Source organism: Periplaneta americana, chromosome 15, assembly GCF_040183065.1.
Source record: "Periplaneta americana isolate PAMFEO1 chromosome 15, P.americana_PAMFEO1_priV1, whole genome shotgun sequence".
Classification (NCBI taxonomy): Eukaryota; Metazoa; Arthropoda; class Insecta; order Blattodea; family Blattidae; genus Periplaneta; species Periplaneta americana.
In genome coordinates, this window is record NC_091131.1 from 144,284,838 (window position 1) to 144,303,803 (window position 18,966).

Genomic DNA, 18,966 nt, shown 5'->3' on the forward strand with positions numbered 1-18,966 from the left:
ATACCAGACGTTTCGTCTGCAACTGCGGCAGACATCTTCAGTGGAGTGCAGACGAAACGTCTGGTATAAAACCAACTAATAGACCACGGCCTCTCAGCCCGGAAAATGAATCTACTTCTATAGACTCCGGCCGTGAAAGCCTACACTGCAAGTTCTACTTGGGTTTACCGTAAGCGCAAAGAATATATTTGCCTTTACATTACAACATAGTATACGATATGCGGAAAAAAAGAAGCCTCGGCATGTACAATTGCAGCGATTTGTTGAGGAGTTCGGAGCACAGGACTTTTCCACGGATGGTGAAAAACTTAAATGCATGGTATGTAAAGTCGATCTACTGGAGAACAAGAGACACCATGTACAAAACTACAACTCTAAAAGACACAAGGAATGTTTTAAGTTGTTGAATTTGAAGAAAGTCGAAGCTATTCCCACGAGTTCAAATATGGAATGTGATTTTTACCAATATTTGGGCCACATGTTCGTTAGGGCAAATATTCCATTTAAAAAAACTGAAACACTCATGTGTCAGATCATTTTTGCAAAAATATACAGGTAGAACACTATCCCGGCAATCTACTCTGCGTACGGGTTATTTAGCAAAATGTTATGAAGATGTCTTACGTGAAATTAGAGAAACCTTAAAAGATGAAAAATTGTGAGTATATATAGACGAAACGACAAATATTGCAAACACATCCGTTGCTAATGTTATTGTTGGGGCAATTCAAACTGAAGGTGTGGGCAAAATGTTTCTATTGACATCCGAAGAGCTAGAGAAAGTAAATCATGTTAGCATTGCAGCTCTGTTTGAAAAATCAATGCGATTATTGTGGTCTGACGAAATGAAAGCAGAAAAGCTCTGTTTGAAAAATCGATGCGATTATTGTGGTCTGACGAAATGAAAGCAGAAAAGCTCTGTTTGAAAAACCAATGCGATTATTGTGGTCTGACGACTTGAAAGCAGAAAAGCTTAATGAAGTATATCGTCGTGCACTATAACAAATGCAGTCATGAAGAAGAGCAAAGTAGTACAAAGTAAAATGCTATGTTTTCTATATTGTTGTATTTATATACAATATATTATTGTTCTTATGTAGCTACATTAATATCATGTAACACAGAACTATGTATGTTGTAATTAATTGCTAAATATAAACAATAGGTTATTTAATATTATAAAGTGAAATTACTGAATAGTAAAGATAATTTGTTGCAGGAACTGTACTCCAGTCGTTATTGTAGCGACACGATGACATTCACCCCTCCCTTCTTTGCTCCCTAATACATTACGATATAGTGAATGTAGCAGTTAACTCAACGGTTTACGTACACCAAATGCTCTCTCTGTATAATTATATTAATAATTCAAGATTCAATGCCCCTCCATTAGGTGGCAAGTGTGCATTAATTAAAGACTCATGATCCCTACATGTGCCCGTTAACCTTCAAAATGTAAAGTTTGTGTTGAAATTAATTATAACTAAATTTCCAAAGCATTCGATTTTCGACATATTTATGACCATACTTTGCCAGTATTATTTAATAAAAGTGTTATGTTGTTCTCCGCGTACTAGTCTAGGTGTTTTGCGCTGATATAAGGATAGAGAAATGCGAGCAAAGTTCGGGATGTTTTTCTATTTGTGAATTCGTGACCGACCTAAGATTTGCATGGACATTTCAGTCTTATTGATTTCCTTAATGTTATAGTACACCGTGTTCCGCTTATAAGTATAATAAAAGAAATAGTTATAATTTCATAACAATGCATGCAAATGGGTTAAGATTGGTACCATTGTAAAGAGGAAATTGGGAAGTTTTAATCCATTGTTGTTACTTATTTTTAGAAGACTCACGCATGCGCAGATCATGAAATAAGAGAATTCGTATCGTATCTTTAGTCAGTCAGCATGTGGACGCCACAGCAGAAAGCCTTTTGTGTGCTGTCATTAGCAGAACATAGATCCATAATTCGTGTACAGCGCTTGTTTCGCCGTCAGTACAATCTTAGACCGAGGGAAGCTGTACCGACGTACGTCTCAATAATGAAATGGGATAGGCAGCTCAGAGAAACTGTATGCTGTGCCACAACTCCCAGATGGAGCAATTTTCCAGCAAGATGGGGCTCCACCACACTTTGCCAACATGGTTCGCACATTCTTAGACGAACAATTCCCTGCAAGATGGATCGGAAGAGGATCACCGTACATCACATGGCCTGCCAGATCACCAGATCTAACACCACCTGATTTTTTCCTGTGGGGGTTTGTTAAGGACCAGGTCTACAGGACGCCAGTACGTGATTTGGCAGACTTACAAGAAAGAATTTATGCTGCTGTCAACAATGTTACACCACAGATGCTTCATAACACTTGGGTCGAGGTTGAATACCGGTTGGATATTTCCCGTGCCACCAATGGAAGCCATGTTGAGGTTTATGGAACATAAGGTAACAAAAATTCCCAGTTTTCGTTCTTTGTAGCAGTTGGTTTCAACTATATACTTGTATTAATTCAGAAGTTATAGCTATTTCTTTTGTTATACTTATAAGCGGAACACTCTGTATATTATGCTGTAGTTAGTCCAATATTGCGTACGAATGTCTTGTATCTCACTTACTCAGCATAGTTAAAGTGATGTTTGGAGAGAGAGATTAGTTGGAGAATTAATGAAACTTTTTAAAAACTTACCATTACCGGTATTAGATATGAAATGAAGTAAGCATATTGTTTTCGTTACTTTGTTCCAATCCGAAAGCGCGTTCCAAACAATGTTCATCTACATCACCTTCATTCCATACAACATATTCTTCTGTCTTTGTGAAAGTCATACCCCTCGAATATTTCACATATAGACATGCAGATGTACCCTATTTCGAAACACCATATCCCTATAGTATTAACTTCGCGTCACTTTGTGGAATTGAAATTATGTGAAATGTATTCTGTTTAATTAAATACTCTACTAGCCCTATAGACCTACTTTAAAACAGAATTATTTATTTTATAGCCATTTTTTTTCATAATATTTGATGTAACAAAAAAACCTTTTGCTAAAACTGAACTTCGTGGTTGAATATATTTTCATTAGTTTATGTTTAGTAGAAGTTGAAAATTCGAGATAATCTAAGTTATAATTGCAATTCCATAGTAAACCTAATAATAATAATAATAATAATAATAATAATAATAATAATAATAATAATAATAATAATAATAATAATAACAATACTTACTGCGTGTGGATAACAATCTATTACACCCAATTCAAATACAATATTCCATATTAAATATATCGTTCCTTGGCTATGACACCACCTGAGAAGAGTAACGATGATGAAAGAGATACTAGTTGATTAGCAGTTCTCGCTGCCGGCTGCCAGAGATATGATACGTAGAACGTGACTGAGAGCTCCCTTTAGATATCGCTACCCTTTTGTTTCAGTATCTGATGCTTCATTGTTCGATCCACAACAACTCCGCATTGTTTTCATACTCCGCTGAAAAGTTCGTGCGATAATAGCATGACTTTCAACTTTTCGCTTCAATATAAACCTTCATATAACTTTCACGTATTGTTACAAATCTTTCGACAACGTTGCAGTATAATATAGTTTTCGGCACATTTGGAAACTAGGCCTACGTTATAAATAAATGAACGGTAACGTGTAACATCTTTTTGTAGAAATGCTCCCAATTGCAATAAAATTGATGTAGGCTATAATATATTGTGACTTGTTCCTTAGTTTTCTAAACATGTACGGTACCTTATTATAACATATAACAGGTAGGTTGATTGGGAATCTAAATTTGAAATAGAGTTGTTATACATTTTACATAATAATTAAATAGACCTATATTGCTACATAAAGTTTTGGCAGTGACTTCTATACAAATATGGTTTTCCCACAATTTCACTTTCATATCACAATTACTCTTCAAAGAAACAGTACACTAACATTTCTCCAATAAAATTGAGCCATTCCTTTCCTCTTTCTTCAGGGGATGGAGTGGCAAACACTTATAATGAGTTAGGAAGCTACATTGCACTAGAATGGTGCTGTATTCGACCTCCTGTAGTTACTCTGTACCCATTTAACTGTTCGCCTTTATATAAATATTTGCAATGACATATCCATACTCTACTCCAGCGTTTGAGTGCATTTGCCCTCCGTGCGCACGGGGAATTCCAAATGCGAGCGCTGCAGCACGCTATAGTGTGCCAGCAGCTATAACAGATCTTACACAGCTTTTAAATTAGCTAAATTTAGGACTTCAGGGAAAAGAAATTCTTAATACACAATTTGCAGATAGAATTGCAGCTTTTAAGGGGATATTGCTGTTATGGATACGTCAAATGCAAAAGGGCGAAATATATCATTTCCCATCCTTATCTAAGCGCATAGAATTTTGAACAATGAAAATTTCGAAATGTACGCATGTATTCTATTCGGCCTATTAGAGGAATTTACATAAAGGTTCCACGATTTAGATTGCCTGGAAATGGATTTGCGTATTTCTGCTACATGTTCTGATTCCAACTGATTATTGATAACGTCCCCCCTTCATTATAGTGTGAATTGATTGCCTTGCGATGTGATTGAGAGATGCGAGCGAAATATGATTGAAGGTCGAGTCTTATGCAGTTCTATGACGGATTCCCAAGAGAACGCTTTCCCAATCTGCATAAGCTGTGTGAGAAAAATTTTTGTGTTTATTTGGTTCCACTTAAACAATACATGTTTTATTTTATTTATTTATTTATTTATTTATTTTATTTATTAATAACATATACATAAAAACGTTACATTAAAATACCCCGAAAGAGCAAAGCTCGTGTCCGGGGACAGTTCCGTTACATAGATACACATACTTTGTAGGCAAAATACTTAAGAAAAAAGCTCACATAAAGATTGTAATAAAATTAGTAAATAATAATACTAATAATAACTGAGTGAAAAAAGAGACGATGTTTAGATTGATGGATTAATATTAAATTATTATTAGTAGTATAATTAGTGCAGGACATGTTGATATAGTAACCAAGATAAAATAGAAAAGTACATTTAGGATAGAAATAAACTTGTTTTACAATACATGGTACATAATATATATACAGGGAAGTCTGTCATATAATTTTTTTAATTCTGGATCTGAAAATTTCATTGCTTAAAGTAGTCAATTCTGGATGAAATTTTATTATCGAATTATATAGCCGTGGACCATAATTTGTACTGTGTAGTAAAGCAGCAGATGTGAAATATTTAGGTTCAACTAATTTAAGAATTTCATTTCGTCTCGTATTATGAGCATGTGGCTGAGCTACAAATTTCGTTCTATTTTTATGATAGAATTTCATTAAAGAGTATTTATAAATTTGGTCAATTCTAAAAACATTCAATTCAGAATGGATCAAATTTGTTGGATAATCCAGTCGCCTTTTCAAACAAATTTTCATTATACGTTTTTGTAACATAATTAGAGGAAAAAGAGCAGTTTTTGTAATGCCTCCCCATCCAATTATACCATATTGGATAACAGATTCAACTATAGCCAAATAAACCAAACGTAATACATGAGTAGGCAAGTAATGGCGAAGGTTTACAAATTTTTAAATTGTTTTACGTATCCTGTTACATAAAAAGGTGATTTGTCTATCCCATTTCAAGTGCTGATCAACAATAATTCCCAGGTATTTCACATCTACAGATTCTTTCAGGCAAGGGCATTTACAGGTTGTAGAGAGTTTACAAAATGAGTTTTGGATTATTAATTTTAAATGAGAAAGTGATTTCAATTTGTTCACTCCAGAGACTGTTAAAGAAAATGGCACCAAAGTAGTTTTAGTTATATTTAGAGATAGCAAATTTGCATCAAGCCAGTTTTTGATCAAATTTATACCTACATTGGCATGTTTATAAGTGTCCTCCCAAGTTAAACCACTGAAAATCACCACCGTATCATCAGCGTAAGAATAACAGGAGCCATTATGTACTTTGAAATCAATGTTTAACAAATCATTAATATATATTAAAAAATAGAATAGGACCTAAAATTGTTCCCTGAGGGACACCTATATCAATATTTACATTTTCACTGATATGATCATCAATTTTGGTTACCTGAGTTCTTTTGTTTAAGTATGATTGAAATAACTTATGCGCAATACCCCTGACTCCTATATCAAATAATTTGTCCAGAAGTAAACGATGGTTAACCGTGTCAAAAGCTTTCCTTAAATCTAAGAAAATCCCTAAACATTTAGAACCGTTATCCAACTCCTGCATAATTTTACCAGTGACTTCAATAATTGCGTCATCCGTAGATAATTTATTTCTGAAGCCATACTGATGTTTGGAGAGAATTTCATTTTTCTCTAAGTAATTTACTAATCTGTTTTTTAAACATTTTTCTAATATCTTTGAGAAGCTAGAGAGCAAGGATATAGGTCTATAGTTATTCAGACTTTTTCTTTCCCCTGACTTATGGACCGGTACAACTACAGCATTTTTCAGAGATTATGGGAAAACTCCTTGGGTGAGACATAGATTGAATACATAAACAAGCGGTTTTAATATATGTTTAATGATAATCTTTAATTTGTTATTTGTAATTTTGTCGATTCCCGGTGAGACATTATTTTTTAAGGATTTAACAATGTTATAAATTTCTTCTTCGGTTACTGGTGATAAAAACATGGAGGAAGATGCGTGCTTATTATGGCCACTGCAATAATTTTTCGTGTTAAATGCCGATTTGTTGATGTTCGATGCAATGCTATGTCCTACTTTTGAGAAATATTTATTAAATTCATTAGCTATGTCTTTTTTGTTTTTAAATATTTCTCCCTCTTCATTTAAAATCTCTGATATGATACTATTTTGGTTCACATTTACGTCTGTGGCTTCATTAATAGTTTGCCAAAATTTCCTAGGATTATTTCGATACTTCTGAAATTGAGATTGATAATACTGAGTTTTCATGTTTCTTGTAATAAGAGTTAAAGTATTTCTGTATTTTTTGTAATAATTTATTAGATTTATATTATCAGGTTCTTTTCTAATATTTCTGGCTAATTTGTCTCTTATACGGATTGACTTAATGATACCTGTGGTGATCCAGGGTTTTATTTTTCTTAATTTACAAGATACTTTAGAGTAAGATACATCTGTGCTTATGTCTATATAATTAGATATTAAATTTTGGAATACTTGAAAGCATAATTCAGCATTTTCACAGTTAAGCACGGAATCCCAATTTTCTTTTTCTATAAGCGAAATTAGCTTATTGTAATTTATGTTTCTTTTTATATGGAGAGGATACTGAGATGTATTAGAGTTTTTAATTCCAATTTCGAATAATGCAATAACTGCATAGTGGTCGGTAATAGCACTACACAAAACAGCAGGTACAAATTTCCAGTTACTCTTTGTTTTAAAAAATATGTGATCAAGGCAAGACTTAGAATCAGGCCGAGTAATAGAGTGTAAAAATTTGACAAATCCATATTCGTGTAAGATATTCATGTACCTATTGCCAGTACTGTCTAATTTGTCTTCTAGAATTTATATGTTAATGTCTCCAACAATGATTTGATTGCTTGTGTCTTTAGAATTAAACAAAAATAGTTCAAAATTGTCTAAAAATTCATTTATACAATTGTTTGGGGATCTATATATCGCCACAATGGAGAATGGAATATTATTACATGTAAAATTAAGATGAATATAATTACATTGTGGGATATCTACATGTACTATTGTGACATCAATATTATTTTTGCAGTAGACAACTAAACTATCGCATTTATTATATTTATTCGTTTTGACAAACTTTTTATAACCTGATAAATCATAGCCGTTAACAGTTATTTTATATTACGAAAATAAACAAATCTCAAACAAGAAATGATGGGCTTTTAACGGCAGTTCTTCGCATAGCTGGTGCTAATACAGTTTCTCCAAATCTTGAGAAATTGAGTAATATGAATTAATGTGCAACAGACAAGTTTTGTTTTGTGTTTAAGGAAGTGTTTCATTACTTTGTGTTCTTATTTAGTTTGGTAGAATAACATTTTCTTTTGAAACATACAGTACGTACCGCAACTTGAATAAACCGGTTTTCGTGCACTCTATAAGCACACTTCTCTCGTAGTACTCCGTGCAAGCACAGAGTGCATAATTCTGCCCAACCGTGCTCTAATCGAACCCAAGACCGTGATATTCTTGGAGCATGAATCTCGCATTCTACTATGACACAGAGTAAAATATTCTTCGTCTGTTGTCTCGCAAAACGCTTTTGTAACGTGAAAAACTTCTCTCCACATCACAAGATGTTATGGGGGCATATTTAAATTATGTTAACTGCTCCACAGAGAGTCTCTTGGTGTGACAGACGGTTTTCCTTCGAGGATGTCTCGAATATCGCAGATATATTTATAACCAGGATTTTTTGAAATTACATAATTCACTTTCTCTTTCACTTTTTGTCTATACTACCAGGAACAGAACTTAGATTGCATATTGTTTTTTATTTTTTCAAAAACAGTAAGTGGTTCATTTAAGGGAGATCCTACAGCTTCCAGTGACGTTATGGCTGTTGGTAAGAAAGAAAAGTGAACAGATATGAAAAAAAATATTATCATCTGACCCAGTGCCTGACAGAATATTTTGCACTGTTTCTATTGATGTAGCATCATTCGAGTCCAATGAATTAACAACATCGTTGACTATTAATATGTGCTGAGCATAATACAAAGCTCCATCCCCATCGAGTTAACACTGACGCAGGACGAAGGTGGATATTAGGTACTGTTGATCCAAACAACTTGACTCTTGAAGGAGATTTAACAACAATTCTCTTTGTAGAGACCACAAATCTATCTACAATTGGAAAGAATTACCTATTGTCTCAGCAATGCGTTGAAGACCATGTGCCACACATGTTATATGAATTAAGTTAGGAAAATACCTGTCAGTGTTTGTCCTGATTTTACCATATAAGTACCTGATCAGTAAGAAATAAAAGTAGCCAGTCGTATTTGATTCCAGATGGCCATGATAATTTCGAGGAGTCCATCACACACTGAGTTACAGTTACATTGTTTGCGGCCGGCAATTCACACACATTAAGAATATAGGGTATCGTCTTTAGTTTCTTATTTAAGGCACCGACAATTATATTAGCAATAAAATGGCGTGTGATCCGCTAGTTCAATTTGTAAATTTGACAATACGTTTTTGTAACAATGTCCTACATAAGTCTTACGCAATGTACTTTCTTCAGGCACTTGTCGAGTGTATTTGGTAAGAAAATGTTTTAATGTGGGAGTATTAATTTTCCACAAGGGAATACCAGCAGCTAAAAATGCTTGGCACAGTAATCCTACTTCCTAAACACTCTAGTCTACTAGTTGTTCTTGAACAGGCTCTTAATTTGCGAGTTCTCTAGTTAAATTCTCCTTATGTTTTGCTGTGTTTATGAGCTGAACTATTTGAATTCTTTTCTCACACCCTACATTTTTCTCACACTCTCCACAAAACAGTACCCATTTATCTGTAGATATTAAGTCATCTGAAAACTCCTTCTGTAAATTAGTTAATCTAGCACTCGAAGTTGGTCTAATTTTCGGTATTTAAAGAACTTTGGCAAAAACGTATTACGGCGAACGCCAGTAGGGGAAGTTATCCCCACCCGCGCCGCTCGGCACCTCGCTCGCCTGCTCTCTCTCGCTACTGTCTCTCTCTACCATATGTCCCGCTTCGATGGATCACTGCCTACCACATTGTAATACGCATTAGACAATACGCATTAGACAACTGTCCACAACCACAATGCAATACGCATTAGACAATACGCATTAGCCGTGTCCACCAACCAGAATGCGCCTGGCGGTCGGGACTAGGAACTAGCTCCTGATTGGCCCGCAGCGGGAAGCCCTACTTTTGCATATATACCGGCTAGACGTGGTCCCACATCACTTCGTCCCTGAAGAAGATGGCAGAGCTAGCCGTCGAAAGCTTGGAAGCTAATCTCCAACTCACCTGGCTGAGAACCCGAGAAAAGTTATTCTATATCAAACGCCGGGAAAGCCTCAAGTCATACAATGTAATGTGGTTTTCATTAAACAACAGTCACCTGTTAGCTTTGCACGTCCTCGAAGTAACACAATAGTCTTTTTTCCCACAGGTTGGACACTCGTAATGAGTACACGTCTTCGGTACGGATCATCACTACACGTGGTTATGTCTGTACACGAAGTTGGACACGGACACAATGAAGCGTTAACACTTATGCCACCCCCGTAGTCAACCCCTACCAAGCGACATTCACAAGCCCACCAGTTTCTACCCACGCTATTCGGTCATTGTCCCCTTCTACAATACGTTATGGCAGTTACCTTAAACATAAATAGATTCATTTTCCCTTATAACGCCAACTCGCCTCGGTAGCCGAGAGGTCTAAAGCGTGAACAAAAAGCGTACGTTTCGGTTTAGTTACGAACTTTCTCGGATCGAATCTCCCCTCCTGCCAAGTCGTAAGAAAAAAAAGAGAGAGGCATGAAGCAAGGAACAGAGAAGGAGAGAGAGACAGAGAGAGAGAGAGATTGACAGGACGAAGTTCCTCTTTTGCTTCGTAGATGTCGTTACTCTTTTTGTTCCACTTTCCTACACTAGATGTCACCCCACTCTAAAACCCTATTTCCACTCTTTCCCGCTAGGGTGTGTGGTGAGCTTGTAGGGGAAAAGTGGAAAGGGGACGTGGGCGGAGCTTTGCGTTCGCCGTATTACGTTTTTCCCAGAACTTTTAACAGACATTTTATACGCGTAACTTAATTTGGTGGCAACCAGTTTACAACACCGTTACGTTACAACACAACTATCAGCGACAGCTAGGCACATACATGGAAGGATGATGAAACAGGGAATTCACTGCATGACATCATCACATGAGCATTACTCTTCGCCACATGACGAGTTGCTTCATCACGCGCATCGTTACTGCCAATATGATCCAGATGAAAAAAAAAATAAAAACCATAAAACTCATTAAAATATGCCATATAGGCAATAAAATATAGAAATATGATGCATTTATCGAAGTCACGAAAATATGCAATTATAAGCACCACAAAATAATTTTCAAATAACTGAAAATTCCATAATTCGTTCACATAATGTATCAGCATACATTTTTAACCCTTAAGAAAAAAACATACAAATGCATAAACGTCCGGGTCCTACAGTTATTACTATGATGTACTGAAGTATATATGATATTTCCGTGCAGGAATTTTGCATTACAATATGGTGAAGTATTTCTCCGTTCTACACATTCTTCACCATATGGCAATGCAGATTTCTTGCACGGAAATATCATATGTACTTCGGTATATCATAGTAATATGATAAGCGTGATTCGTTATTCAAGACGGCCGGCACCTTGTTCCGTCGGACTCCAGCCACTTAGTCACTCGTAATAAGTGCACCTCTGTATTGAGTGCTGGACATGTGCCACTGTCACGTATACTGTGACATAATACGTACTTGAGGGTAGGCCACCAAAGGGGAACAGAGAGGTAGATCTTAAACTGAGAAGGATTCAAACAAACATCGGAATTTGAATCCGGTGTGAATTAGTGGATAAAGCGTCACCACGTAGAGCTGAAAACACGGGTTCGATTGCTGGTTCCGGAGAGAATTTTTCTCCGTTCCACCCGTTCTTCACCATAATTCTATCTTGTCTGAAAGTTATTGAAGGAAACAAAAACATGCAATTCAAAATGTAAGCTTCAAAAGTGTACTTAAATTTGAAATACTCTGATTTCTTTGATGTACTGAAAAATGTTAAGCGATTTTTGTTAGGAGAAAGTTCACTTTGCCAACAAGTTGTGGATAAAGTGCAATTTGATTCTAAGCAAAGTAGATAAAGTCTAGTCTGAGTCCAATAGCCTATGCAATTTTATTATTGTTATTATTTTTAGGTTAGACTTGCCAGGAGGATGTACCTCTGCATTAAATAAGAGAAGCATATTTAATAATTCATTATTAAAAAATCATATCTTATCTCAAAATCAACTCTTTAACAATTTCGTGTCATAACAATATTACCAAAATGCATTTCACTTCAACACATTAATATATTTTTAAAGTAAATATTAATTACTGTAGAAAAATTACATTTAAAACACTAAGAAAGACATCCAATATAGCATCGTGGAATTGAATGTCTGACTGGAATAAAGGCCCATCTCATTTCCACTTAAGTACATTATAACATTTGAATTTTTTATTAATTTCTGTTATTAGAAATACATTATTCCAAGAACATAAACGAAGACGATACACAAGGACATGCCCAAGGGAAGAAATCAGACATCAGATAGACTACATACTGGTACAGGAAAGACCCTAAATTGCTTAAAAACTGCAAAGACTTTACCAGGAGCGGATATTAACTCAGATCATGTCTGTCTGCTCTTAGACGAAGCAGATATTCATCTGAAGAAGATAACAGGAAGACAAGTGACGAAGATATTGAACATGGAAAAACTGAAGAACGAAGAGGAAAGAAGGAAATTTGCTTCCTATTTTCAAAAGAAAGCCGCTACATTAGAATCTACACCTGAGAATAGAATATATGTATGTGTGTATGTATGGTATGTATGTTATATATGTATGTAACAGTTGAACAACACTACAGTATATTATTATCACTGGAGTATAGGCCATTCGTTATCTCGTGAAACCAAATGCATGCAACCTACAGTAAGAACCTCATGGTGGAGATAAGTGAGCTAACTAGCTGCGAGTGGAAGTATAGTGCGGAAGGCAATCTTCCCATTCAAATTTTTTCTTCCTCTGACGCCAGGTAGGTTTTCGGGATAAAGAATGGCCTAATTATAAAATTTATACCACAGTATACATAGCCGATGCTCTTCAGAAGCAACAAAACAACTTGCCTTTGAGAGACTCCGATTGACTGATCATGAAGTCTAACTGCACTTTCTCCATTGATTCCAAAAAGTGATTTTACTGCTGAAGTGAAGCAGATAAAGTAAAGTTCGCTTTCAACCGAAAAGTTTATAAGCTAATATTCCCTGCTAAATTTTGCACTATAAAATATCTTAATCCCATTATTCATAACTTTGGAGAAATTGCAGTTCGATTCTAGACGACTCATTTGTACAAAGATTACGTTTCTTTTTCAGTAGTTGATATCAATTTTTCATAGTTAATGTGATGCTTCACAATATTCGGGGGAGAAAAAATTATCCGATTCTTTTTTTAATTTTTATTTTCATTTCGAAGCGAATGAGCATTCAGACTCTCAGATACTCCCAGTTCTGCAGCCTGCTTGGCACTAGTGCACTATAAGTCTGTTAATATTGCTAGCAATAGCACTATGATTAGTGTAAAATATAATCTCGTGTGCTTACACAATAGGCCTACACCAATATTATACAATACACTGTTCAGTCTTTCGTTTGTTTCCGTAGCGTGGAAAGATGGCCGCAGCAGAGGGGTAACATTTCCGCCCCTCCTTCAAGTTATCGCGTGGCAAGAGGCTCCTATCATCTACCTATCTCTCCAATATCTTTGAATGAACAGAACTTGCGTATTCAAAACAGGATTTCTCCAATACGAAGTCCGTCCTTACGGCGCAACGAAGAGAAATTAATAAAAAAAATACTGGAGCTATCACTTCCCCCTCACTGGACAAGCTTTTGTTGGAGAGCGGGCAGTTTACTACAGATTCCTCCTAGCACAAGATCGAGAAGTCAACATATTCAATATTGCAAGACTGTCGATCCCTTCAAAGAAGTTTCTCCTCCCTTTAACTTTTCACCCGTTTATCGGGATGTGAATATACTACACGGTTTACTTTATATATAGACTACAAAATAAACATCTCTTATTTGTTGGATCCCAAAAAACATTAAAAGCGTGTCGGTTGTTCATCTCTTTGCACTTTGGAGAACTATCGTAATGATATGTTACATTAGGACAAATTTTTTCTGGACGGAATTAGTATAAAGTTAGTATGTTGTCTGGGTTCACCTTTTGAATTCTTACTCACTGACTGTAATTCTTATTAGCAGAGTTTGGATGTTAAGCAAAATACCTATATTTTATTGTTACAGATATCATCAAAATTACGTAATATAATAATAATAATAATAATAATAATAATAATAATAATAATAATAAACGTAGTTGTAATAATAATAATAATGATAATAATAATAATATTGATAACAATAATTTATTTATTTAATCTAGCAGAGCTAAGGCCAGTAGACCTTCTCTTCCACCCACCGCATTCTAATTCTAATTAAATACAACAGGCTTACAGAAGTTATTACATTAATATCTAGACTGTAAAACAATATAAAAGTGAGTAGAAATAGTTCATATTAAAAGTAAAAGTAAATAATGAAAGTTAGATAATTAGTGTTAGTGAAACAGTAATAAACATTGATAAGAGATAATGCTAATATCAGTAATAATAATAATAATAATAATAATAATAATAATAATAATAATAATAATAGTAGTAGTAGCCTAGTAGGTTATTTTACGACGTGTATCAACATCTCAGATTATTTAGCGTCTGAATAAGGTGAAGGTGATAATGCCGGTGAAATGAGTCCGGGGTCCAGTACCGAAAGTTACCCAGCATTTGCTCATATTGGGTTGGTCCCCGGAAGGAACTTCAACCAGGTAACTTGCCCCGACCGGGAATCGAACCCAGGCTGCCTGGTTTCGCGGTCGAGGAATAGCCACCGTGAAAGAAGATGATTGTGATGATATTCAGTGGGCGGAAATGGAAAATATGTATACCTAGGTTCTTTACTGATTCACTGACCGGAATTTTGATGGCGTTTATTTGAATGCGAAAAAGATTTTCTGTGATAATAGTGTTTAATAAACGCGAATGGCCCAAAATTATTGACTGGGATTTTTATGGATTTATTTCAAGTCGGTATTTCCGTGTCCATAATCAAATTGAGTCGAGATCGTCGTTAATTTTAGTTACAGCGTCATTTATTTTGTCAGTGTGGAATTTTATGTATATTTGAAGTTCGTCTACTTAGAGATAGTGTCGACAGTACTTTAAAAATTCTTATATGTCGTTTATATAAATTGAATGTGGTAAATGGCCGAGTACTGATTCCTGTGGGACTCCTGGCCTCACGGCCCACCAAGAGGAACAACGATTTCCAGCTACCACATTCTGTTGGAGTCCGCCGAGTTAGCTCTGTGGTACCGTGTCTGCCTCCAGACTAGCCGGATCGGGTTCGATTCACGGCGGGGTGAGAAATTTTAAAATTTCTACCTCGGAACTGGGAGAGATGGCGGTGCACAACTTCTAATCACTAGATTGTGCACCAATATGCTTGGGTTAAATCCCAAATCTCTCCGCAGCGCCTATGAAGAGAAGGCATATGTCACTGTTGATAGTGATTCGTCCGTCGGATGGAGACGTTAAGCCTAGTGGCCCCCTTGGTGCTATTCGACAGGAGTAGGCTGCGTGCCGGCACCGGATTTCCCCTTCTCCCTTCCTCATCTTCATCATCATCACTCATTCCAGACACTACACTTACACGAACACTTACACATACACTCACCTTAGTACACGACATAACTCTCCACAGATACACATCATGTACAGCGTGACCCGCCGAAGTGGTGTACAACTGGAAAATAGGTCACAGTTCTGCCATCTATCCGCAGCTTGCGGAACCCGAATCACGCAGTGAAGTGGGTGGGCATTGGACGGACACACACACACACACACACACACACACACACACACATACACATTCTGTTGGCGGCCATTAAGGTAAACCACAGGACAACGCGTTCTTCTAGGTATAGGCGACTTAGTTTCCAGATTAACAGGCCAATATCTACAAAATTGAAAGCTTTGCTGAAGTCAAGTGAAATCATTATTGTCAATTTACGTTCGTCCCGGGCCTCGCGCAGTCTACCGAAACTCTAAGTAATGATATACTTGTGTTTTATCCGGCCCTGAAACCTGATTGATAAGAGTCGAGAAGTTTGTATTTGTTTAAGTGTAGCCTGTCAATTGCTTGTTATAACGAGTTTGAATGCTTTGTGTAGGGCAGATAGGATGCTGATAGGTCTATAGTAGTAGTAATAATAATAATAATAATAATAATCATCATCATCATCATCATCCAACGATTTTTCAGGGTACGTACGATGCAGTGTGGCCTATAACCTCTACTTTTTTTGAGCCCTAAACATTATGTATTAGCTTAGCCTAAGTTTTGGTGAACTGAAACCAACTGAGATACTTCATTGATCAAGCAGAAGTAGACTTAAAATATGGATAATTACACGCAGCTTATTTGAGAACAAATGAATATATTACATAGTTTACAGAAATATCTTGGCTTACATTTGTACATAATATACATTTCATTTTGAACTAAATACACATAGTTTGTCATAGAAATAATAACTGAAGAAGCCACAGTAACACCACAGTCTAGTATATACATTGACTAAGCTTGAGTTTATGAGGGTACTAGGAACAATAGACTGTGCAGATACTATTTCTCATTGTCTGTAATGAGGCGATAGTAGCGATCCTAGTGGTTACCAAATATCTACGGATGCATATTTACTACGTATTGAGCTTCGTGACTGTATATAGTAGACTGTGCTAACACCAATAAATTATCGATCACTGTCGTTTAGTAGGGTCAGATATCTTTGAATGTCAGTGTACTAGAATGCCATCCCAGAAAGTCGACCGACACATTTTCAGGCCAGACTTCCGCGCCTATAATTTCTAAACTAAACGACATATTCCAATCAAGCGATCGGTGATCGACAGACGAAGAATCACGGTATCCAGCATAACCATAAGTTTGAACTGGTGACGTCACCTAGCGATACGCAGGAGGAAGGAATTTGAGACTGCATTTGGTTAGTCTCGCGGCAGCCGAGGCACTTTACTTCGAGTCTCAGAATTCAGTTCGTCTGACTGAACTGTACTCTTACTTGATCAGTGCAGTTCATCAAACCTTTGGCTATATAATATATACACAATGTTTCACCAATACTTTATAGGGCTCCAAATCTCTTGCCCTGCTGATTAGTAATAGTTGATTCAAATATAATATAAATATTGGTCCACCACAAGTCTGACCGTGAAACGAACATACCCGAATTCAAATCCTGGTTTGGGCAAGTTACCTTGTTGATTTTTTTTTCAGGGGTTTTTCTTTAACCCATTAAGAGCAAATGCTGGGAAAGTTTCGGCGCTGGACCCTGGACTCAGTTTGCAGTCATTATCAATTTCATTCCACTCAGACTCCGTAAAACAAAACCAAAACTATTAATATGTATATGAATACATAAAATAATATTCTTATTTTTATCACGTGAAATGTAATCATGTAACAGAAATGAATCCAATACTTCAATGGATTGAAATTCGTCTGAGCTTGGCAATCTGTAGCCGGAGAAAATCAAAGTTTTAGTAGCAGACTAGTTCTAACACTTTCTGAATATAGAAATTTCGTTAGCAACGGCCACATCTGCTCTCTCTTACTGTTACTGCATTATCGACCTTGCCGCCGCGTTTATCACTCACATGTACAAGCATTTATGTGTGTATTTACGAAACACAAGCTTATTTCACGGGATTTTGTACTTACGTGACTCGTTCGTAATGTAGGTCCAGGGGATATACACTAAAGGTCAAAAGTTTTCTATCACCTATCATAACTATGGATTTGTGGTTAAAACAGGAATTTCATTTTGAGTATTCTTTCATATCATAATGCTAGAGAGAGAAAATATGTATTTGTTGGTCTATTTAGTTTTTCCGATATGTTTGTACATTGAAATAAAGTGTACAGTTGTTTTCATAACTGATCAAAAACTTTTTACCGGTAGTGTAATTTCATTCTCAGAGATATTTCCCCCCGTTGAGATTAAACACCGTTCTCTCAATTACATCGTGATAGGATCTCCTTGTACAGTATTCCATGTCACAGAACTAAACTTCCCACAAATTACTTGTTTTAACAAACGTACTCTCGTACACACTATAAATGCTCACACTCTGCAGTTGAAACGCACTTCTCAATATCTCATTCAATTATGCGGAATGAAATTTTGCTGTTTCACTCTTCCTTGCCTAATTTCATATTATGAGACACATGTCCAATTTCATATTATGGGAAAAATATCACTGGACCACTATAAATTTCCATCTTTTCACTTACTACAGTACCAAGTTTGTAAACACTCCTGTAATATACATCGCCTAATAAGAAATCACGAGAATTGTAATACTCTACTTCAACCAGTTCTCACAAATACACAGTATGAGTATAGGCCTACCATAGTCCCGTTGCTCTTATTCCGACAGCCAATCACGTTGCAGATCGGCTACATTTAAACGTGTGCGTTTTGTCATTCGCTGCTGATCATGTTATGCATTTCCTAAGGTTCGATAAATACTTAATATAATCGTCCGCCATTTTCGTTCTTTCGTTGTCGTTCGCAGAAAGTAGTTGAGGACATTATTTACCGCTGAATTATTTGCTCAATTACAGTGCGTTTGATTTATTACCATAGGAACTACGACATGATAATGTTTAACGGTGCTGCAAATAGATTCCTCGTCTGGTAGGTCGGCAGCAAAAGAACAAAAATGGCGAAAGATACTACCTACCTAGACTTTAAAGAGCCTTCACTTCCAAAGACGTAGGCCCTTCCGGTAAGCAAAGAGGAGGAGTCACGTCGGAAATTCTAGTTCATTCATATGGAATAACACCATTTGTTCCAAATATTTTGCAGACTTTGCAGATGTTCTTCCCCAGACGCATCATCTATCAACCTGACGATATTCCATAGCCTTCGACTTAACCCGATTTGACAACTCCAGATATTATCTTATATAGGTATTTGGAACAGAGAAT